General features: G+C 38.2%; 1 protein-coding gene and 1 pseudogene across 3 annotated transcripts in view; one reads left to right on the top strand and one right to left on the bottom strand.

Moving 5' to 3' along the window:
• The window catches only part of TUSC3 (tumor suppressor candidate 3), a 264065-nt gene that overhangs the window by 58580 nt on the left and 180360 nt on the right, over positions 1-25125 (bottom strand). The gene's annotated exons all lie outside the window — the stretch shown is intronic.
• LOC104658198 lies at positions 18206-18870 on the top strand (annotated as a pseudogene).

Here is a 25125-nt window from a genome sequence, read left to right as displayed (position 1 = left end):
TTCCTTCCTCAGAACCTCCAAAAAAACCAACCCTGATAATCTCTTGATTTTGTACTTCAGCTTCCTGAACTGTGAGAGAACAAATTTGTGTTGTTTTAAAGTTACTCAGTTTGTGGCATTTTGTTATGGCAGCTGTAGAAAATGCATACACCCAGTTGATGCACATGTCAAATTCTCACTTAAATGTAAACATCTAGGCTTTCCATTTCCCTTTCCACATCTCCTATAGAGTCATCTAGGCAATAAGCTGCTGCTCCATCTTCGCTCCCGCAGAAGTACATTCAACATTATATTTGATTATCACCAAGCTGCATGGCTGTTGTCTACTTACATGTCATTTCCCCTATGGGCCTGGGAAAATATCAAGAGAGAAAAATGACTTGTGCTTTGATTTCTGCTATTTAGTGGTGGTGTTTGCCATAACAGATGATCAAAAATGACTTGCTAAAATATAAAAAATATAGGTTTAAAAATCATAGGGCCCAAAACGTAGACATTCTTCTCCTGTACTCAATGAAAAGACATGATGGGACTCTTTACTACAATGCTTATTGCAGAAGTTCAGGACAGGAAACAAAAGTCCAACATAACCAAATTTCAGATTTCTTGAATGTAAATTTTAAAGCTCATTGAGAATAGCTTGGCAAAAGCATTTTCAGCTGTATATGCATTTACATTACCAGTTCAATTACTTTATGTAGGCATTATGAAAGTGGCTGCATCTCAAAAAATACTATCTGACATAAAATTAGGTTAGTTTCACAGACTTTTAGTATACTACTAACCAATGGTGATAAAGCTTTGAGACATAGTAACTCAAAAAAAGTCAGCACTCAGAAAAAAATATGGAGTCCGAAACCCATTAAGTATCCTCCTTTTATAGCAACAAATGATGACTTATGACTCAGTGATAAGAAGTAGCATTCTCTAATTCTCAGTTTTATATGTTGCTCTGGATGGCTCAATCAACTTCATGTGCCCTACAACTTAACTTCCCAAATTTAAAAGGACAAAATACTGAAAGAATAAAGTTGACAGCTGAAATACATGCTTCTCTAGAAGTACTTTAATTTTCTAAAATATCATTGTACAATGGAAGAGTGCTTAGAAAATGCTTATGATATTTGCACAATCAAGAGTTCAATGTAGTTTGTTTCATCCATACAGAAGGCATAATCATTTTCAAGTTATGAAATATTTATTAGTATATTAACATCTTGTATTAAAATCCACATTTCAGTATGAGCAACACGAAATTGATAATACTGTTATCTTTTCTCCACTCCTGCAAATAGAATTTCAGAGTGGAAGCTTCTTCTATTGACATTTCAAACCTTTTTTAAGTATTCATATTATGACTCTGACATCTGTTTGATAACAGCAAAGTCATGAAAAAAGTTTGAAGGGTACTTTCTTAATTGGCTTACTTAAAACCAATACTTTAATATCTAATTGGATGTTCTTGTTAGATTATGAAAAATCTTTCTTTCATTTCCTGAGGAAAGCACTGCAAAAGAGAATGCTGCTCATGAAAAATAACACTTTATCTTCCTTTGCTTCCTTAATCGACTTATTGACAACATAAATGCAAAGAATTAACACTATTAGGCTCTCAAATGAAAATACACAGCAAACACACAAATATATACCAAAATACACCATATATATGCAATAATAGTAATTTATTATTTACTGAAAATTTAGGGAAACATTATGTAATATTCTACTACATCAGAAGTACTGAGACAATAGGAATTAACACTCCTGTCTCTAGATTACAATCTGGTTTAATTAGGGACAAAGGATAACTATTTTTGTTACACTCACAGCTAAAATTTGAGAGATCCAACCACGTATAATATGAGTATCTTTAAAGAGTACTTAACTGGAATCTAAAACCCAAACTTCCAAAATATAAGAAAACAAGTAGTGAAAAATGGATGCCTCTGTTACGTCACAGCACAGAGATTCAAGATAAACTAGCAAGAAAGGCAGCAGAGTTTTACCTGATAATATGTAAGTCGTAAAGCATGAAGGAGGGGATGAGAACCAAAAGAGAAGCTATTTCTGTAATACCTAGAAACTGTGACGGACTGAAGATGGCCCACCTGCCATCATCATTGGGCTGAAGCAGTATTACACAGGATAGATGCACAAAACCCACTAAATATCGAAGAGATGCACAAAGACCTTGTTTCTTCCACTCTATCACACAGAGTCATGCTCAAGGATGTTCGAATTCAGCCTTCTGAGAAACTTTTATCAGAGCAAGCTATCAGCACTTTGTGAAGAATCATTTTAAAGGGAAGTCTGGTAGCTCTGACATATTACCCACCAAAATTGGTTACATACAAGAAAATATTTTATTCAGTTTATAAAAAATTTTATTTATATACACTACACATTACTGTTAGGTGATCAATCTAATTTAACAGAATATTATAGTCATTCTGATTTCTACAAATGGTTTCATAAAAATGAATAGATTTTGGATTGGTTTTCCCTAACAAAAATTTGAGCAGTCTTCTTGTTTAATGAGTTTTTGTTCCAAGGAAATCTGTTTTATTTTAAACAAATATACCACTGTGAAACTCCACTCATCCTAAGAAGCTAAGAAAACATTCCAGCAGTGCTTCCTTTCATCATCAAATCAATGTCTCTGTACTCTTTCTTTAATATAACTGCTTTGGTAACTATGGCTCTAATTCCTGTCGTTAAGAAGGTCCAAGAAAAAAAAAAATCATGCACCCAGGGCATTTTAAATTATCTTTCAAAAAATGGGTCATGAAAATACAAAGATGTAAATAATAATAATTCACTAATAAAATAAAGGTATAAAATATGAGATGCCACAGAGAAAGCTAGTAAGTTATATGATAAGTGATCCAAATAATAAAGACTATTTTTTTTAAGAATATAGGATTAACAAAGAAGCTAGCGTGGATTCTAACTGCTTTGTGATTAACTTGTTATGTGATTTTGGGCAAATTACTTAACCCTTTTGATTCCCAATTTATCTACAAATTCAAACGTAAGAAGTAATGATCCTTCCTATTGTAAAACTCTCTGATAGCAAAGTTAGGTCAATACAGGAGGAAACAATGCTCATTCTTTTTATGTCCCAAGCATCATGTATCTGCTGCTAAAAGGAAGAAGAGGGGAAGGATTGATGTACAGACAGACACAGGGGCGGTGGGTTAGGAAAGAGAAAAGAAAAGAAGAAAAAAGAAAGTTTCCTTTAGTTGGTATTTATGTGTTCTGTGGAGAACCAGCATTACAGTCTAGTTTAGTAGTTGCCATAAACTGAATGAGAACAAATAACCAATAAAGCTATGTAGCTATCTTTCTCAAAAGCAAGTGATTTTTAAAATGTCAGATTCTCTCACTCTTGGGCTTGATATCCTTCAAAATGGCTTCCACATCACTAAGATTAAAATTCAAGGTCCGTAACAGAGTTTACAAGGCCTTACATAGAACACATGTCAACCTATGCTCTTGCCTCTGCCCCACGGCACAGCACCCTGTCACTCTCACCATATCTACCACTCTCTTCCTCACTCTCATTACTACAATCATACTGGCTTCCTTGCTATTCCAAAAAATAATCAAAAAAACCATTAAGAATGTTTCCACTTTGGGGCCTTTGCACTTGCTGTTCCATCTTACAGATACTACATAAATCATTCTCTCATTTCCTTCAGGTCTCTGCCTACATGACTTCTTTTCAGATAGGCCTTCTCAGAACACTTTTATAAAAATGCATTCTCCTCAACCTTTTATCACTCTGCTTTACTTTTCTCAAAGTATTTACTACCACCTCATATATTTGCTTTTTCACTGTGTGTCCCCTGGCTAAAATAAAAGCTTTTTGAGGTTATAACTTTATCTATTTTGTTCGTCACTTGTTTTGCAGTGCCAAGCCAGACTGCTTAAGGCAGCATACAGCAGACACTCTGTAAACTTCTACTGAGTGATTGAGCTAATGAATCCAGTGCTATGGTTTGTATGTTTGTACCCTCCAAACCTCATGTTGAAGTTGGAGGTGGGGCTTGACAGGAGGTATTTGGGTCATGGGGGACTTGGTGCCACCCTCCCAGTAATGAATGAGTTCTTCCGCTATTAGTTCCCGTGATTTAAGAGAATCCAGCACTTCCTCCTCTCGCTCGCCATGTGATTGCTACACATGCTGGCTTCCCGTAACTTCCGCTGTGAGTGGAAGCAGCTTGAGGCCCTCACCAGAAGCAGATGCTAGTGCCATGCTTCTTGTACTACCTGCAGAATGGTGACCCAAATAAAACTCTTTTCTTTAAAAATCACCTAGTCTCAGGTATTCCTTTAGAGCAACCCAAATGGCCAAAGACAGCAAGGCTGCCCAAAGCTGTTATTTTCAATATCACTAATGAATATTTTTAAAATGTTAAAAACAAGACAAACTTCAAATTCTCCAACTCAACTGCAACCCAAAGTACATTAAATTTGAAGAAAAAATTCCCACTTAGAAGGGTTCAGAAAAGGAAATTAAAAGTATAGAGTAGCTGGAATATGTTATTTATTTTACCTCTATTTCCGTAATATTGAAATCTATAATAAATTAGGCTCAAGTCACAAATCTCTTTAAAGTTTATAGCTATACTAATGTCCCCTGATACTTCCTCTACAACATTCTTGAATTCATAAAGAGTTTAGAAAGACACTTTCTTCCCTAATAACAGCAAGCTATGCAACTAAAATGAGATTCTATACTCATTTGGGGAATCAACATGAAAGAATCTCAGCAGTTCTTCCCTATACTAGGGTCTAAGTTAAACAAACAATAAGATAGCCTCACTGCTACCTCCATTGCATGGCTGTTGTTTGTTTGTTTAATTAGTAAACAGGGACAGTATACTTCTTGGCATCATGCACATAAACAATTTCAGCTCATCTTTCTGAAACTCTCAATCACTGTCAGCTATGCCTAGCAATGCTGAAACCAAGTGAACCATGATGAAGCTAATAGAAAAGCTAAAAACAAGTTGTGTTTTTTGTTGTTGTTGCTTGTTTGTTTCAATTTGTTACTTTAAGTAATATAAGTCTGGTACACAGAAAGAAAAGTAATACTTTCACTCCTCCCTGTTCAGAATGCATCTGGAGAATAATATTCAACTTGAACACTGCAGGTATTAATGGTGACACTGACAAACTGGAGAGCAAAGCAGAGAACAGAAATCAGGATAGTGAGACTCTACCAATCTGTGGCATGATGACTGCTGAAAGAGCTGGAAATAGATTGCCTATAGAGTCCAGTGTGAACGCCCACCGCAAATATTTGTTCAGCTGATATGTGAAACTTGGAAGGTATTTATACCATGAGATTCCAGAGGGAGGAAAGCAAGCACTATTAAGCATTTCAAAGGAACGGTTTTCAGCTCCATATATGAAACATTTTCTCAACAAATAAAGCATTGTAAAGCTACAATTGGCTGTCTCCTGAGAAAGCAAGTTCCCTATCTAAATTGTTTAAGAAGAGGCTCAACAACTATTATTTAATACTGATGTTTACAAAAAGGGTTCTTACTCAAACAGAAGATTCTGGCTTCGGTAACATTAGAGTCTTTTCCATCTGAAATATCTATGAAAAGTCTTTTAAGAGTACATGCCAGAGTAAACAAAAAGAGCCTATAGAAGGAAGCCCCATCAGGCCGAGAAAATAGGCTCTCTTGATTTTGTTCCCCACACACCCCTGAATGGTCCCTTATATAATAGCTCTTCCATTCTCAACCCATTTCCATTACCTTGGAGTGGCCTTAAAAACCTCAAATTCATCAACAACCTCTTATCTCTGAGAACTGAGACCATCTGTGTCAACATGACTTACTAGTTTGTTAAAGGAAATCTTTGCCTGGCAAAGATAAGACTATAAACCAAAAAAAACCCTACTGTTTGCTTCAAGAAATTCTCACAGATCAATTTATCAAAGACAATAGTCCATACACCTGGATAAACAGCTTACTTTAAGACTCTTGCCTTAGTGTCCAACAAATCTAAACTGTTCCATCACAGAATTTGCCTAATCCACATAAGCTGCCTGTCTTAAAAAGCCCACCTTAAACCATTTAAACGCAGATCCCAAAGCCCTATAAATATCCTTCTTCTACTTCTTCCTTCTGAAACACTACAAAGTTTTTCTTACTGCAGTTACATTCTAATACATATGACTTTGCTTTATTAAAAGATTGATGACAACTGTGGGGAATTCAGCATCTCCATTCATCTACTTCTGTACTGAACCATCAAACAACCACCAACCCAAAACGGCTACTATATCGACTACAAAATTAACTTCCTTCCTACAGCACTACTCTTATATTATTCTATGGCAAAATTTTAAAAATAAAAAATACACACACACAGTATTTTACAAATCATCTTCAATTTCAAAAACAAGTTAAGTGGAACTATCCAGACACATACTATGTGATTCACTTTATGGTAACTTCAAGCAAAGGCAAGGCAATCTATGGTGATAAAAATCCTAACAGTGGCTTCCTATGAGAAATGGCAGGTGTACATGCAAGAGGCCCTGAGGAAATTATGTGGGAGAATAAAAAAGCTTTACAATGATTATTACAGAGAAATATACACTTATTAAAATAGGCATTTAAGATCTATGTATTACACTAGTTGTACATTTTACTTGTATAGCATTTTTTAAAGTCCATTTAAGATTTCTAATTCCAGACAAGATGAATGGAGGTACTTGTGTCTGTCTCTCTGGTTAAATACTGCCAAACACCCTGGATATCACATACAAAACAAACATAAGATTCTGAAAGGTAGAGAGAAGAAAGCATACAGAATAGGGCTCTCCAGACTAACACTATGATTCTTACTTAATATATCCTGGACTGGATGTTACTGGAGAAGCGGGCAACCCAGAAACACCAACAGGCAAAGTCAAAAAAAAAAAAAAAAAAAAAAAAAAAAAGCTCCAGCCATTCTCTCTAGCCAAAGGACCAGAAAACGGACAACAAACATTCTCTTTCAGACAAACAATGAAAGAGACATCTGTCTCTGTTAGACAAAGTTTCTTAGGTAACTACCCAACACCACTCTTTCTTCACATCATTCCATCATTTCCTACTGCTCAGATGATTAGGAGCAAATTACCACAAAGCTTTCAAGGTCCTTCATAATCTAGTAACAAATTATCTTTCTAGTCTCATTTCTCAACACTCACAGGCACTAACCACATCAAATTACTCTCTGTCCCCTCAACAAGGCATATGGCCTTTGTTCATTCTGTCCTCTCTATCTTTCCACTTGTCCATTAACTGAAGAAATTTAATTTTTTCCTACAATATCCAGCCTAAGGAAAAAGCTCTTTCACTCCTACTTACTCTGTTCACACAGCACTTTGCTTATATTATGATTATAGCTAGTCTCATATTCTATCAGAAATTATCTGTAGAATCACCTACAGCCCTGAATAAATAGTGAACTTCACAAATACAGGAATTGAACCCAAAGTATTGTTACATCCCCAGAGCTACAAAGAGGGAAAAGCACACAGCAGTTATTCATTGAATTGAATTAAATAAATGACTCAAAGTGTGAGTATGTCTGGTGGAAAAGCATGATAAACTTTTTTCTGAGTCAGTGCAACTGGCTTTCTGGACCCAGAGATTACTTGGAGTTGAAATGTATTTGGATTCAGAATTTCATACCTTAAGCTGCTGCTTTCACTATAATGTTGTCCTGTTTTCAATCTAAGGAACACGCAAAGGACAGGGTATTTAATCTCTACAACTAATAACAGATTCTATTCAAAAGTAGATAATAAAAAGATTCTCATATTGCAGTATTGGAATGCCCTTTCTGCTGACTCAAGTCCTGTTTATTAAAAAATGGGCTAGCAAGACATTATATAGAGGCTTTTGCAGATGCTTGTATAATTCTTGCTTCTATAGCACTTGTTGAAAGGCTAGTCACTTGGTCAAAAAAATCTATTTCAAAAGTTCTATTTAAGCTCTAAGTGCTTTATAAAACATTGAATTAGACTTTTCCTGTACACTGTCTAAACAAAGTCCATACTCTTTGTAAACTGCACTAAATCTAACAAGCAACAAAGAATTCCAATGGCTTTTCGCTCTTGTCAACCTCCTCATCTTTCAAACTCATATTGGAGGGAAAATGTCATGTGCTATCAGGATCTAAAGGTGATTTGAAAATGCAACTATTAATTAATAAGGAAATTACTTTCTGCATATAATCTTATTACTGGAGCAAAAAGCATTTTTTAGAAGTCACATCAATGATATCAGATCATATGACCATTGTTAATGCTAGGTTTTATGGTAAAGTCTGAATACTGACATATGGACGCTAAAATCCAAGTAGTCTGTTTTACTACCATCGATATAGTAGAGAGAGAGCAAGAAGGAGTTGTGAGAGAGTGAAGTCTAAAAGTTTCGAGAACTACAGTGAATGAAAGTGCTAGGAGAAAATGAAAAACAATGAGAATGCCTTCAGTAATGACTTAATAACCAGTAATGAAATATACATTACAATTCACTGAATAGTTGTTACAGTTAAATGATTGCTAGTTATATTTACAATGCATTTTAATAAAATTATTAACTTAAAATAGGCTGAAGATGGCTGCTAATAGTGGGCTCACCCCTGTAATCCGGGCACTTTGGCAGGCCAGTGTTGGAGTGTCACTTGAGGCTAGTAGTTCAAGACCAGCCTAGACACACAGCAAGACCCTGTCTCTACAAAAAAAACAATTTTTTTAAATGAGTTGGGTGCAGTGGCATGCACCTGTAGTCTCAGCTACTAAGGAGGCTGAGGTGGGGGGATGGCTTGAGCCTAGGATTTTGAAGTTATAGTGAGCTGTGATCACGCCACTGACCTTCAGCCTGGGCCACAGAAGGAGACCCTGTCTCAAAAAAATAAAAAGAAAAGAAAGAAACAAAAGAGAATGGTCCATGCTTTCAGAACTTCATATGCTAACTGATCAGCAAACTGGAGAACAATCAAGGTTTCTATTTGTAAGCAACAGAAGAGCATAATGAAGATGTATCACAGTCAAACGTATAAAAAAATTTCATTTTCACCTAGTAATGAGAGAATGGCATAGAAAAAATATCTTAAATATCTAATATTGTCAGATACTCTAATTAACTAATAGCAAATACTCTGAGATGTAATAGTATAAACAATTTAGGTGCCATAGAGATTACCTTGATAACATAATAAAGACATTTCTAAACCATAAATGAGGTTTGAGACAGTCTCATATAATGGGAAAAGCATTTCTGAAGTTGAAGTTGAGTTTATATTTTGAACCTAAAACTACAGCTTAAGGATTTAGTAAGTATATAAACAGAAAATCGAGTCTCAGACACAATATATAGTTACTACTTATTTCATAATTGATTGTTTTCATACATTTAGTGAAAGAAATTGTAAAGTCACCTAACTTACAGAGTTTTTAACAGATTCTTGCAGAGTTTGACGTAGAACACAATAATTTTATTTCTTGGCAAAAATAAAATGTTGCTTTTCACAGTAATTGCTAATTTGGGAGAAAATTACAGCATTTTTGCATTATTAACATAGCAGCTTTGCTAGACATCTATTATAAAATTCATTTTAGGAACAAGGCTCACTTTGAATATTATAATCTTCAATAGTATTTTTTAAGTTTCATTTTAAGGGATAAAAGAGTATAAGTCATAGTAAAGAAATATTTTAAATTGTTTTTAAATTTGTATGGTATATATTAACTTTGTATTTCAACATACAGTTTGGGATAAACCAAATTAAATATATTTTGGATAAGTTCAAAACTTTTCAAAGATATTAAGCTCTGGTATACCCTGTATAAGGTAATTTATTAACTAGACTAAATATTGATATTATTAGATAGCTAGAAATAATTTCACAAATAATAATCTTTGCATTGTATATAGTAAAGTCTCCAAGTTACTGCATAAATCAAAATAAATGTAAAACAATTTCTCAAGTTACTCCAAAAACAGGCAAACAAAAACAAAGTCCTTTATGTTTTATAAATACATAGGAAAACACAGGCAGCATTATGACCTAAACAGATAATAAACATAACCCACTAGGTCTGGTCGTTTTACATGCACTTTCTTTGGCTCATTCATTCATTCAACAGATATGTGCAGCCTTACAGAGAGAATTATAAAGATGAGTAAAATTCTGATTCTGTGGTCAAGATATCTGCATTTGAGAAAGTTGTAGCAAGACAGCCAACTAGACCCCCGGCACTTGGCTCCCTCACAAAGACAGCCAAAACCTATGAAAACCTCTGGTATATAGCAAAGGCTGTGCAAGGAGGAAAGTTCACAGACCTAAATGCCTACATCAAAGAGTCTGAACGAGCACAAACAGACCATCTAAGGTCACAGCTCAAGGAACTAGAGAAACAAGCATAAACCAAACACAAACTCAGCAGAAGAAAGGAAATAACCAAGATCAGAGCAGAACTAAATGAAATTGAAACAAAAAATACAAAAGATACATAAAACAAAAAGCTGGTTCTTTGAAAATATAAATAAAACTGATAGACCATTAGCAAGATTAACCAAGAAAAATAGAGACAAAATCCAAACAAGCTCAATAATAAATAAAACAGGAGATATTACAGCTGACAGAATTGAAATACAAAAGATCATTCAAGGTTACTATGAACACCTTTACATGCCTAAACTAGAAAATCTACAGAGATGGCTAAATTCCTGGCAAGCTGCAACCCTCCTAGCTTATTTGATACCCTGAACAGCAGCAAGATTGAAATGGTAATTTAAAAATTACCAACAAAAAAAAGTCCAGGACCAGATAGATTCACAGCAGAATTGTACCAGACATTCAGAGAAGAATTGGTGCCAATTCTACTGACACTATTCCACAAGACAGAAAAAGAAGGAACCCTCCCTAAATCATTCTATGAAGCCAGTATCACCCTAATACCAAAACCAGGAAAAGATATAACCAAAAAAGAAAACTACAGACTGATATCCCTGATGAGCATAGGTGCTAAAATTCCTAACAAGATGTTAGCTAACTGAACCCAATAACCTATCAAACAGATAATCCACCTGAACAGATGATCAAGTGGGTTTCATAGCAGGGATGCAGGGATCCAGGCACACAGTGTAAACTGTCAGTGGATCTACCATTCTGGGGTCTGGAGAATGGTGGCCCTCTTCTTACAGCTCCAGGAGGCAATGTCCCAGCAGAGACTCTGTGTGAGGGCTTTGACCCCACATTTGTCTTCCACACTGCACTAGCAGAAGTTCTTCATGAGCGCCCCACCCCTGCAGCAAACTTCTGCCTTTACATCCAGGTGTTTCCATACATCCTCTGAAATCTATGCAGAGGTTCCAAAACCTCCATTCTTGACTGCTGAGTACTCACATGCTCAACACCACATGGAAGCTGCTAAGGCTTGGAGCTTGTGCCCTCAGAATCCACATCCTGAGCTGTACCTTGGCCCCTTTTAGTCACAGCTAGAGCGACACGGACACAAGGCACCAAGTCCCTAGGCTGCACACGACACAAGAACACTGAGCCCAGCCCACGAAACCATTTTTGCCTCCTAGGCCTCTGGGCCTGTGATGGGAGGGGCTGCCATGAAGACCTTTAACATGCCCTGGACAAATTGTCCCCATTGTCTGGGGGATTAACATTCAGCTCCTCATTATTTATGCAGATTTCTACAGCTGGCTTGCATGTCTCCTCAGAAAATGGGTTTTTCTTTTCTATCTCATTGTGAGGCTGCAAATTTTCTGAACTTTTATGCTCTGCCTCCCTTATAAAACTGAATGTGTTTAACAGCACCCACCTCACTTCTTGAATGCTTTGCTGTTTAGAAATTTCTTCCACCAGATACCCTAAATCATCTCTCGAGTTCAAAGTTGTGCAAATCTCTAGGGCCGGGGCAATATGCCACCAGTCTCTTTGCTAAAACAACAAGTCACCTTTGCTCCAGTTCCCAACATGTTCCTCATCTCCATCTGGACCACCTTAGTCTGGATTTCATTGTTCATATCATTATCAGCATTTTGGTCAAAGACATTCAACAAGTCTCTAGGGAGTTCCAACCTTTCCCACATTTTCCTGTCTTCTTCTAAAGCCCCCAAACTTTTCCAACCTCTCCCTCTTACCAAGTTCCAAAGTCACTTCCACATTTTTGGGTAGCTTTTCAGCAACGCCCCAATCTACTGGTACCAATTTACTGTATTTGTCCATTTTCACACTGCTGATAAAGACACAAGAAGAAGAGGTTTAATGAACTTAAGTCCCAGTTGGCTTGGGAGGCCTCACAATCATGGCAGAAGACAAGGAGGAACAAGTCACATTTTAATGGATGGTGGCAAGAGAGAGTTAATGCAGGGGAACTCCTCTTTATAAAACCATCAGATCTCATAAGACTTATTCTACCATGAGAACAGCATGATAAAGACCTGCCCCCATGATTCAATTATGTCTCACTGGGTCCCCCCCATGACATGTGGGAACCGTGGGAGTTAAAATTCAAGATGAGATTTAGGTGGGGACACAACCAAACCACATCAGAGGGTGCTAACTGCATGCCCTCCTGTGCCCGATCTTTCTTTCCACTGACACCACTGCTGCACTGACACTAGTGGCCTTGCCCCCAATGCTGCACTGCCACTACTGCCTGTGTGAATGGAGGGCACCAGTCCCATGCCCAAAAGATCTCTGTCCCTGCTCTGATACTGGCAATGGTGCAAACACATGCTTGGATGCCAGCACACCAGCACACCCAATACCTCAGCTTGGCCAACGAGCATGCACCCCGCCAAGCCGCTGCTGCTGCTGCCATGAGTAAACTAGCACAAATCTCACTGCCATCTTCCCATCAAGCACTTTGGCTGACACCACTCATGGGAGTGTTGTGACCAGCTATCTGGGAACAACTCACCCCCTCTAGTAATCAGGAGGAACCAGAGAACAAAGCTAGAGCCTGAAACCAGCGCCCCAGAGTTAGGGCATGCAGCTTGGGAGTCTTCAGCTAAGCCATGGCCCCCCAAAATCTTCCAGAAACAAAGCCAGTCAACCAAACCCACCTTACACCATAATCAAGGCCCCAAGGATATCATAAAGGATAAAAGAACAAAAAACTCATACAAAGGATGGCAACTTCAAAGACTAAAGGGACATCAGCCCGTGAAGACAAAAAGAAACCAGTGCAAGAACTCTGGCAATTCAAAAAGCCAAAGTGTCTTCTTACCTCCAAATGACCACACTAGTTCCCCGATAATCACTTTTTTATTTTTGGATGGAGCTTCCCTCTTGTTGCCCATGCTGGAGAGAAATGGCATGATCTTGGCTTACTGCAGCCTCCCAGGTTCAAGTGATCTTCCTGCCTCAGCCTCCTGAGTGGCTGTGATTACAGGCGCACGCCACCATGCTTGGCTAATTTTCTATTTTCAGTAGAGACAAGATTTCACCATGTTGGCCAGTGTGGTCTCAAACTCCTGACCTCAGGTGATCCGCCCGCCTCGTCCTCCCAAAGTGCTACAATTACAGGCATGAGCCACTGCGCCTGGCCAACATGGTTCTTAACCAGACTAAAATAACAGAAATACAATTCAGAATATGGATAGAAACGAAGATCACCAAGATTCAAGAGAAAGTTGAAACCCAGTCCAAGGATTCTAAGGAATACAATAAAATTATACAAGAGATGAAAGACAAAATGGCTATTTCAACAAAGAACTAAACTGAGGTAAAAGAGCTAAAAAACTCAAAGAATTTCAGAATACAATCACAAGTATCAACAGCAGAGTTGAGCAAGCTGAGGAAGGAATCTCAGAGGTCAAAGACTGGCTCTTTGAAACTCATTCAGAAACAAAGAACAAACAATAAAGAAGAATGAACAGAACCTATGTAAAAAATGGGATTATGTAAAGCGACCCAAATCTACGACTCATTTGTGTCCCTGAAAGGGAGAGAAAGCAAGCAACTTGGAAAGTGTATTTCAGTATATCTATCATCCATGAAAATTTCCCCAAGCCTGCTAGAGAGGCCAACAGCCAACATTTAGAGTCAGGAAATGAAGAGAACCCCTGTGAAATGCTATACACGATGACCATCCCAAGACACACAATCATGAGATTCTCTAAGGTCAAAATGAAAGGAAAAAAGTTAAGGCAGCTAGAGAGAAGGGCCAGATCACCTATAAAGGGAACCCCCAATAAGGCTTAAAATAGCAGAAACCCTACAAGCCAGGAGAGACTGGGGACCTATATTCAGCATTCTTAAAAAACAAAAACAAAAACAAAAACGAACGAACGAACTTCCAACCAAGAGTTTTATATCCAGCCAAATTCAGCTTCATAAGCAAAGAAGTAAAATCCTTTTTGGAAAGAAAATGCTAAGGGAATTTGTGACCCCCAGCACCACCTTAAAAGAGGTTCTGAAAGGAGTACTAAATGTGGAAAGAAAATATTACTACTGGCCACTACAAAAATATACTTAAATACATACACCACTGACACTGTAAAGCAACCACACAAACAAGTTTACATAATAACCAGGTAACAGTAGGATGACAGGACCATATCCACACATATCAATATCAACCTTGAATGTAAACAGGCTAAATGCCCCAATTAAAAGGCACAAAGTGGCAAGTTGAATAAAGAATCAAGAGCCAATGGTAAGTTGTCTTCAACAGATCCATCTCACACGCAATCACATCTGCAGGCTCAATGTGAAGAGATGGAGGAAAATCTACCAAGCAAATGGAGAACAGAAGAAAGCAGAGGTTGGTATTCTAATTTCAGACAAAACAGTCTTTAAAGCAACAAAGACCAAGAAAGACAAGCCCTTTACATAGTGGTAAACGGCTCAATTCAACGAGAGGACCTAAGTATCTTAAACATATATGGACCCAACAGAGGAACACACAGATTCATAAAACATGTTCTTAGAGACCTATGAAGAGACTGACATAACCACACAGTGCAATAGTGGAAAACTAATAAGTTAAACTGACCACTAGCTAGAGTACTAAAGTAAGAGACAATATCCAAATAAACTCAATCAGAAATGACAAAGGGGGTGCTACCACTGACTCCACGGAAATATTAAAAAACATAGTCCCTCAGAAACTACTACAAACACCTCTATGCACACAAGCTAGAAAACCTAGAAGAAACAGATAAATTTCCTGGAAACATACAACCTCCCATGATTGAACCAGGAAGAAGCTGCATCCCTGAACTGACCAACAGTAAGTTCTGAAATTGAGTAAGTAATAAAAAGCCTAACAACAAGAAAAAGCCCAGGACCAGATGGATTCAAAGTGAAATTCTGCCAGATGTATAAAGAAGAGCTGCTACCATTCCCACTGAAACTACAGCAAATAAATAAATAAATAAATAAATAAATAAATAAATAAATAAATAAATAAATAAATAAAAAAGAGGGGTCTCTTCCTGAACCCATTCTATGAGGCTAGCATCATCCTGATACCAAAAACTGACAGAGTTACAACTAAACCAGAAAACATTAGGCCAACATTTTTTATGAACATGGACCAAAAAATCCTCAACAAAATACTAGCAAACTAAATCCAGCAGTATATCAAAAAGTTAATCCACCATGATCAAGAAGTCTTTATCTCTGGGATGCAATGTTGGTTCAACATACACAAATCAATAAATGTGATGCATAACATAACAGAACTAATAAAACAAACCACATATGCCAGGTGTGGTGGCTCACGCCTGTAATCCCAGCACTTTGGGAAGCCACGGCGGATGGATCACTTCAGGCCAAGAGTTCTAGACCAGCCTGGCCAACATGGTGAAACCCTGTCTCTACTAAAAATACAAAAATTAGCCAGGCATAGTGGCAAGCACCTGTAATCCCAGTTACTTGGGAGGCTGAGGCATGAGAATCCTTTGAACCCAAGAGGCAGAGGTTGCAGTGAATTAAGATCATACCACTGCACTCCAGCCTAGGCAAGAGAGCAGACTTTGTCTCAAAACAAAAACCAAAACCACCTGATCATCTTCATACATGAAAGGCTTTCAAAAAAATTCAATATTCCTTCATGTTAAAAACCCTCAACAAACTAGACATTGAAGGAACATATTTCAAAAAAAATAAGAGCCCTCTATGAAAAACCCACTGCCAACATCATAGTGAATGGGTAAAGCTGGAAACATTCCCATTGAAAGGTGGAACAAGATGAAGATGCCTTCTCTTACCACTCCAACACAACATGGTACTGTTAAGTCCTAGCAAGAGAAATCCAGCAAGAAAATGAAATAAAAGGCATCAAAATAAAAAGAAAGGAAGTCAAATTATCTATGTTTGCTGACAATATAACTCTATACCTAGAAAACCCCATAGTCTCTGTCCAAAAGCTCCTGGATCTGCTAAACAACTTCAGCAAAGTTTCAGAACAGTAAATCATGTAGAAAAATCAATTGCATTCCTATACACCAACAACATCCACGGTGAAAGCCAAATTAAGAATGCAATCCCATTCATAATTGCCACAAAAAGAATAAAATACTTAAGAATACAGATAACCAAGGAGGTAAAAGCTCTCTGAAATATTTCATAATTGTAAACCACTGTTCAAAGAAATGAGAGATGATACAAATGGAAAAACATCCCATGTTCATGATTATGAAGAATCACTACCGTTAAAATGACCACATTGCTCAAAGCAATCCACAAATTCATTGATATTCCTATTAAACTACCAAGGACATTCTTCACAGAATTAGGAAAAAAACTATTTTAAAATTCATATGGAACCAAAAATGGGCAAAGCTGGAAGCATTTGGCATTACCAGACTTCAAACTATAATGCAATGCTACAGTAACCATAACACCACTGTACTGGTACAAATATAGACACACAGACCAATGGAACAGAATAAGGAGCCCAGAAGTAATGCTGTAAACCTACAACTATCTGATCTTTGACAAACCTGACAAAAACAAACAATGGGGAAAGGATTCCCTATTCAGTAAATGGTGCTGGGATAACTCGCTAGCCATATGCAGAGGATTGAAACTGGATCCCTTCCTTACACCCTACACAAAAATCAACTCAAGATGGATGAAATACTTAAACGTAAAACCAAAACTATAAAACCCCAGAAGATAACCCAGGAAATACCGTTCTGGAGATAGGATCTGGCAAAGATTTCATGATGAGGACGCTCAAAGCAACTGCAAGAAAGAGAAAAATTGACGAATGGGACATAATTAAACTAAAGAGTTTCTGCACACCAGAAGAAGTTATCAACAGCATAAACAGACAACCTACAGGATAGGAGAAAGTGGTGGCAAATTACGCATCTGACAAAGGTCTAATATCCAGAATTCGTAAGAAAAATAAGCAAAAAAAAAAAAAAAAACTCCCTTTAAAAGTGGGCAAAAGACATGAACTGACACTTTTCAAAAGCAGACAAACACCTGGCCCACAAGCATAAGAAGAAATGCTCAGCATCGTTAATCATTACAGAAATGCAAATCAAAACCACAATGAGATGCTACCTCACACCAATCAGAATGGCTACTAAAAAGACAGACAATAATAGATTTTGGCGAGATTGTGGAAAAGAAGAAAGCTTATACACTGCTGGTGGGAGTGTAAATTAGTTCCGCCAATGTGGAAGGCAGTCTGGCGATTTCTCAAAGAACTAAAAACAGAATTAATCACCATTTGACCCAGCAATCCCATTATTGTGTATATACCCCCCAAAAGTGTAAGTTGTTCTACCATAAAGACACATAGACGTGTATGTGCATCATAGCACTATTCATAGGAGCAAAGAAATGGAATTAACCTAAATGTTCATCAATGGTAGAACAGATAAAGACAATGTGGTGCATATATACATATATATATATATATATGACTATTAAGCAGCCATAAAAAAGAATGAGATCATGTGCTTTGCAGAACATGAATGGAGTTGGATGCCATTATCCTAAACGAACTAACACAGGAACAGAAAACCAAATAGAGCATGTTCTCACTTATAAGTGGGTGGTAAACACTGAGTACATATAGACACAAAGAAAGGAACAACATCTCCCAGTTGGTACCACAACCACGATTGCCAGGCATGGTGTCGGTGGATTGGTTAGTTTGTCTCTTACCATTGGTGTCTGTGCCATTAAATTGCAAGACATGGCTGAGCAAGATCCATTTGGTGTCCCTGGTGGCACCCCTGGGGATCCTGTCCTGGGGAATGGAGTGGCCGGCGCCAGTGAAGAAGACCCGGCAGCGGCCTTCTTGGCACAGCAAGAGAGCAAGACTATGGGTATCAAGAACAACAAGGTCACCTTCGACATCCTGGATGGTGTCGCCCCCGGGCCCCAGCCACAAGGCGAACAGCTAGGGGTCCAGATGCTGTTGACGGAGTGATGATGGTGACTACCACCAGGAAATTAATGGTCCAAGAGACAATTATGCAGCTATTTCACAAGTGGATCGATTCTAATCACAGCCTGAAAATATTTGCAAATGGAAAGAAGAGAAAATGGAACACTTAGAAGCACTTGCTGCCTATTCTCAGAAGCAAGAAGCAGAGTGGAAAGAAAACATAATAAAGGAGCTGGAAGAGTGGTGTGCAAGACAAGATGAGCAGCTACAGAAAACAAAGGCAAACAACCAAGGGCAAACAAAGGCCAGAAGATTTTGTTAATGACGTTAATGAGTCATCCCCCAGCACTGAGTGGCATCAAGTGTCCTGGCTCTGTGACTGTAACCCCAGGTCCAGCAAGCAGGCCAAAGAGGTCCCCTGCATGCGCTCAGTCCTCAGCTCCCTCGGGCAGGCACCCCTGGTGCACTGATGAACCGCCCTTGGAAACATTACATCTGCAGTATCTTAATCCAACCCAGTGAAGTTCTACAAAATAACTAGATTAATTATACTGAGTTCTTCTGGACCAAACTTTTTTGTGTTTAGAGCTGATTGTTGTTTGTGATTGCATGTTTCCTTCAACTGTGTCCTCCCTGGCATACAGAGGAGGGGGAAGGAGGAAATGGGAGGGAGGGAAGCCTCCTAACAGTAGCTTCAACCTGTGCTTTTGTGCATTATTCTGAGAATAAATTTCTATCTCAAACAAAAACAAAAAACAAAAGACAGAAACAACAGACACTAAGGCCTACTTGAGGGTGAGGATCATAAAACTACCCATCGGGTACTATACTGATTACCTGGGCAGTGAAATAATCTGTACATCAAACCTTTGTGACATACAGTTTAGCTATATAACAGATCTGCACGTGTACCCTTGAACCTAAAAGTTAAAAACAAAGAATACTGAAGTGTTAGTTTTAGAATGTTCATCTCATGTAAGGCTACGAAAAACTTACTAAAATCATAGACTAGCATGATATGGAATCAAAACCTAATGACGCCTGATAAACATGCATTGAAAAGAATTTTTCTGAGTTATTGAAATGTACATCTTGTTTTTGAAATTGTAGAGTTATAAATGAAAAATGCTTTTTTCAATCTTGAATGTACATAATTATGAATTATCTTTAATATAATTATACTTCACTGATATGAAAATAATTTCTTTGTTTTTTTTTTAAGACCATAGGACTCTTTCCAGTGTACTACACAATTTACCTAATAGGAAAAAATGTAAAGAATATGAAAAAGTTAACAAGTAGTTTATCCCTTTCTCTGTGGGAAGACTGATTGATTCTCTCTTTTTGTTGTTATACTTTCTCCTCTGATGTAGTATTTCTTCTCGATACTCAGAGAATAACTAACTGTATTAGATGAAGTTTGACATATTAAGACACATTCGCATTATGTAGTTCTATAATCCCTCTGTGCATGTGGTTTTAATTACAAACAAATGTTAGCAGCGAAAACAACTTTTTTCCGATCCACTTAACATTTAGAAAGGCTAAAGATATAATTTGAGTTCCTATTTGCAAAGAAAGATTTATTTATCTATGCAATATCATTTATTTAGTATCTACCATGTGTGAAGTGCTTTGTCATGAAGTAAGGGTACAATTCACATGGTTCTTCATTGTAGTTAATTGCCAGGATCATAGGTAGGTAGCAACAATTGAAGGGAAGTATAAGAGCAGTCTGCGCTGGCAATCAAGATTCAGTCAGATGTTAGGATAAAGAATGCATATAGTTTAGATGGTGACACTCAAAATTAAAACCAGGTAGAAAGAAGGAATGAAGAGGCAGACACAAATATTAAAAAATAAAAAGGAATATAAAGATAAGGCAGAGTTTGTAAGAGATCAGATGCAGTGTCACGGCCATAAAATAACCATGGTGCTGAGGCAAAATTCTAAAACAATTCCAGTCTCAAATATCATGCAACTCAGTAAGAAGCGAGGCTCTCAAGACTGAGACTTTAGGCTAACCGATATCATATTATGTATCCCCACTGGACAATGAGCTGCATGATATATCCGTACTACTAGTGCAAACAGAGTACATAACAGATACGTTAAGTGGATAGAAAAAGGCATAAATAAATAAAAGGGAAGAATCTCAATTCCAAATACTACCACCAAGATTTCCGTATATCCTAATGTGTGTCAATTACTCTTGTCTTGCTGGGTTTTTTTGTTTAGGATAATGTAGATTTCCATATATCCTAATGTGTGTCAATTACTCTTGTCTTGCTGGGTTTTTTTGTTTAGGATAATGTAGATTTCCGTATATCCTAATGTGTGTCAATTACTCTTATCTTGCTGGGTTTTTTTGTTTAGGATAATGTAGATTTCCATATATCCTAATGTGTGTCAATTACTCGTCTTGCTGGGTTTTTTTGTTTAGGATAATGTAGATTTCCGTATATCCTAATGTGTGTCAATTACTCTTGTCTTGCTGGGTTTTTTTGTTTAGGATAATGTAGATTTCCATATATCCTTAATGTGTGTCAATTACTCTTGTCTTGCTGGGTTTTTTTGTTTAGGATAATGTAGATTTCCATATATCCTAATGTGTGTCAATTACTCTTGTCTTGCTGGGTTTTTTTGTTTAGGATAATGTAGATTTCCATATATCCTAATGTGTGTCAATTACTCTTGTCTTGCTGGGTTTTTTTGTTTAGGATAATGTTAACATTCTCTTTGCTGGTGATATGACGATTGTAATAAAGCCACTGAATGCCCTTTATAAATATTTCTGTTGAAAGCATTGCATTTAATCTAAATCAGTCTATATGATTTTTAACTTTTTTAAAAAATGGGATGATAGCATCCTTAATGGCTCTCAAAGACCTAGCATGTACAAAATCCCTGAGGCATGAAGGTGAAGGAAGTTGGATAAAGTATAATATGGTTGCCTAAGAAATAGGAAAAAAATGCCTCAGTGATAAATTTGAGACTACATCCGCAGGTCATTTTGCAATAAAATGTTCTGCATGTGCATGTAGAATATAACACTCAGTTTTACTCACAACTGACTTACAATGCAGTGAAAATTTCTGGACTATATCTGGCAAACCCATAGAAATCCTTGTCAAGCAGAAGCTAAAATCCAAATCTTGAAAATAACGCATTTGTTCATGGTGGGAGTTACAGCCTACGCATAAGCTTTATTTCGTCAAGCGCATATTGTTAAAAGATTATTGCTTTTTTAACAACAAAAATTGTTTTTGTGTCCTATGTAACCATACGTTCGTATAGTTTCCCTTTATTACACAATAATGACTGCTTTTGTGGTGACTTTCATGCTGTTCAGCGGACCATTAGTACTTGACTTGTGCCATTACATAGTATCTTAATAGTGACAAACAAACAAACTTGCAAATCAGCACAGCACCACACTGCCTGCACTATTAATTTTCTTTATATTCTCTGTGTTCATTTACATTTAAGTTCAATGAAGAAACACTTTGTCAATATCTTCAGGTTTTCCAAGACATGTTTGATTTCACAATTAATATATGAAAATATGAGCAGAGTCACTAGTCTTACAAATACCACTAATTTTTCAAAAACAAACTAAGAACTAAATGAACACCCAACAAAATACTCCTGTATTTTATTAAGCTTGTCAGGCCCGATTTGCTCACTGCAGTTGGAAAATTCACCTATTAAAGATAGAATCAGAATATTAGAGCTGATACAGGTCTGTTATACACTGATTCTGTTGGCTGCCACAAACTATGTGCCATTCTAAACAGTGTTTTCCCCAAGTGTACACTGTTGATGTTGAGGTCAATGTGCAGTAGAAATAAATGGCTCAGAGGACTGCAGTGAACACTACTTCTGAAAAATAGAATTCAAAACAAAGGCCCTGTTGACAGCATCAATAATAAACTTTCTGAGAAGGGAACAAATTATCTATCCATCTGTTTAAGAATTTTTAAAATCTTCAAGATGTCTAACTAGAAACAGCCGGGAACTGTCTATTCCACCAAAAGGAACCAAAATATCAAATAAACCATCACACTCTGAATAAAGATTTTGTGAGAAAGCATCAGGTCAACAGAGAGGAGATGGACATTGTGATTACAGAGGGAGGAAGCTAGGAGGCCACTGAGTCGTGGGGCACTAGGACCGGCCCCCTGTACTGAACCAGACCTGAGGAAGCAGTGAGTGAAGGAACTTCGGCACCACACTCCCACCACATACCTCTGGGATCCTAGCTACAGGTTTCCCAAGACCCCCAAATACCTCTGAACTGGCAGGGAAGCCACCCAGAGAATAGGCAGAAGCACAGCTCAAACTTGCATACATCCCCAAATGTTTCACTGTGCAGTGCAGCTGCAGCAAAATGTGGGACCATAGGTGTCCATGCCCCAAGGCTTGCCATGCTGTACTGAGTGGCTGCAGCTCCTGCTGTCTGCTAGGCTGGAAGAGAGCAGGGCCACCATTGCCACAGGGCTGGGGTGCATCTGATCCATGTAACCCCGTGGCCCCTCCTAAGCCTGCCTGCCTGAGTGATCTTGCAGAAGTGTGCCCACAGCACAGCCTCCATTGCCCCTTCTGAGTGTTTTGCTGGAGGCCTAGGAGCAGTCTGCTCTCCTGCAGCACAGCTGGTCCTGACATCCAGGGGCTAGAGAACAAACCCCTGGATCTGGTCCCAACTCCCCAGGACTTGACAACACCACCCAGGGATACCAAGCTGAGATCTGTGGCCTTAGCTTGAGTGGGCAAGCAGCCCTCAGTCTCAGAACACAGAGAAGACTGTGGCATGGGTTCATGTGCTGACATCAGAGCTGGGCATCCCCTCTTCCATAAGACTAGTCCGGGACGAATGCAGCCTGACAGCCAGCTGCAGCTTCTTCCCCAAGGAGTCCCAAGGCATCAAATGTCTAGAACAGTTATCTGGGTGCAGAAGGCTTAGGACAAGCTTAGCCGGTTGGGCCTGTTCCTGGTGCAGACACTGGAGGGAGACCCACCAGGTCAGGACAACTCAACCTTGTTGGGCTGCCAGGTTGAAAATATACCAGTTGTACATATGGTTCCATGCCCTGGTCAGGATCCTCTGCCCTTCATCTGCTGCATCACCAGACCACCAGTGAACACACTCCACAACTCGTTCTGACTCACGCAAATACAGAGAACAGTGGGTTTCCAACGAGTTGTGACTCTCCTGGACTGCTCTACAGGAGGCAGAAGCATAGCCCATTAGAGCCCACCCCCCACCCACCCCCAAGGCAAGGAAAACATTGGAAAGGCACCAGTAGTAGGATGGGTTACCACCAAAGCTCAGAAACCAGAGAGGCAGTCATATCTCACCCCCGCCTTCCCTCCCCACAGCACTACTGTGGATGCAGTGAAATACAAAAGTCTCCCATCCAAGTACTAACCAGGCCTGACCCTGCTTAGCTTCCGAGATCAGATGAGACCGGGCGTGTTCAGGGTGATTAAGAAAATGTGGCAAATATACACCTTGGAATACTATGCAGCCATAAAAAAGGATGAGTTTGTGTCCTTTGTAGGGACATGGATGCAGCTGGAAACCATCATTCTTAGCAAACTATCTCAAGAACAGAAAACCAAACACCGCATGTTCTCACTCATAGGTGGGAACTGAACAATGAGATCACTTGGACTCGGGAAAGGGAACATCACACACCGGGGCCTACCATGGGGAGGGGGACGGGGGAGGGATTGCATTGGGAGTTATACCTAATGTAAATGACGAGTTGATGGGTGCTGACGAGTTGATGGGTGCAGCCCACCAACATGGCACAAGTATACATATGTAACAAACCTGCACGTCATGCACATGTACCCTAGAACTTAAAGTATAATAAGAATAAAAATAAATAAATAAACAAATAAATAAATAAATAAAAGAAATACAAAAGTGGAGAGCACAACCAAGATCCTATTTGCAGGCCCTTATCTCTTAAGTGTCATCCAGTGGACTGCAATCTGAATTACACCACCAAACGAAACCACATTGCTTCAACACTCAGAGCCTGTGAAACCCACCACAGGAACCTATTTGCAACCAAGGAAATCGTACAAAGTCTTGGCCCTATGAAAGCACTCAGAGACGAAGCCAACTGACTATACACAGCATACGTCATAGTCAAACCTTCAAGGAAAAGAGAATATAAAAATAAAAAGCCCCAACCAAACAAAAGCAAATTCAAAAAGAAAAAGCAGCACCACTTCCTTCTGAGAAGGAATCAGTACAAGAAGTACAAGAATTGAAAAAGTTAGTCTTTTGTAATGTCCAAAGGATTGCACTAGCTCCCTAAAAATCGATCCTAACCAGGATGAAATGTGTGAAATTAAAGATATAAATTCAGAAGCTGGATGGCAAAGAAGCTCAACGAGATCCAAGAGGAAGTTGAAATCCAATCCAAGCAAGTCAGAAAAGCAATTCAAAATTTGAAAGACAACAAAGATATAGTAAGAAAGAAACAAACTAAACCTCTGGAATTGAGAAATCCACTACAGGAATTTCAAATTACAGTTGGAAGTCTTAACAATAGACTAGATCAAGGAGAAGAAACAATTTCAGAGCCTGAAGATCACTCCTTCAAATCAACCCAGTCAGATAAAGAAAAAATAATTTTAAAAAATGAACAAAGCCTCTGAGAAATAAGAGATTATGTAAAACAACCAAATCTGTGACTCATTTTGCATTC

The sequence above is a fragment of the Rhinopithecus roxellana genome, chromosome 9 (assembly GCF_007565055.1).
Source record: "Rhinopithecus roxellana isolate Shanxi Qingling chromosome 9, ASM756505v1, whole genome shotgun sequence".
Taxonomy (NCBI): domain Eukaryota; kingdom Metazoa; phylum Chordata; class Mammalia; order Primates; family Cercopithecidae; genus Rhinopithecus; species Rhinopithecus roxellana.
The sequence above is the reverse complement of the archived record's forward strand: the minus strand, read 5'-3'. Positions and strand labels throughout refer to the sequence as shown.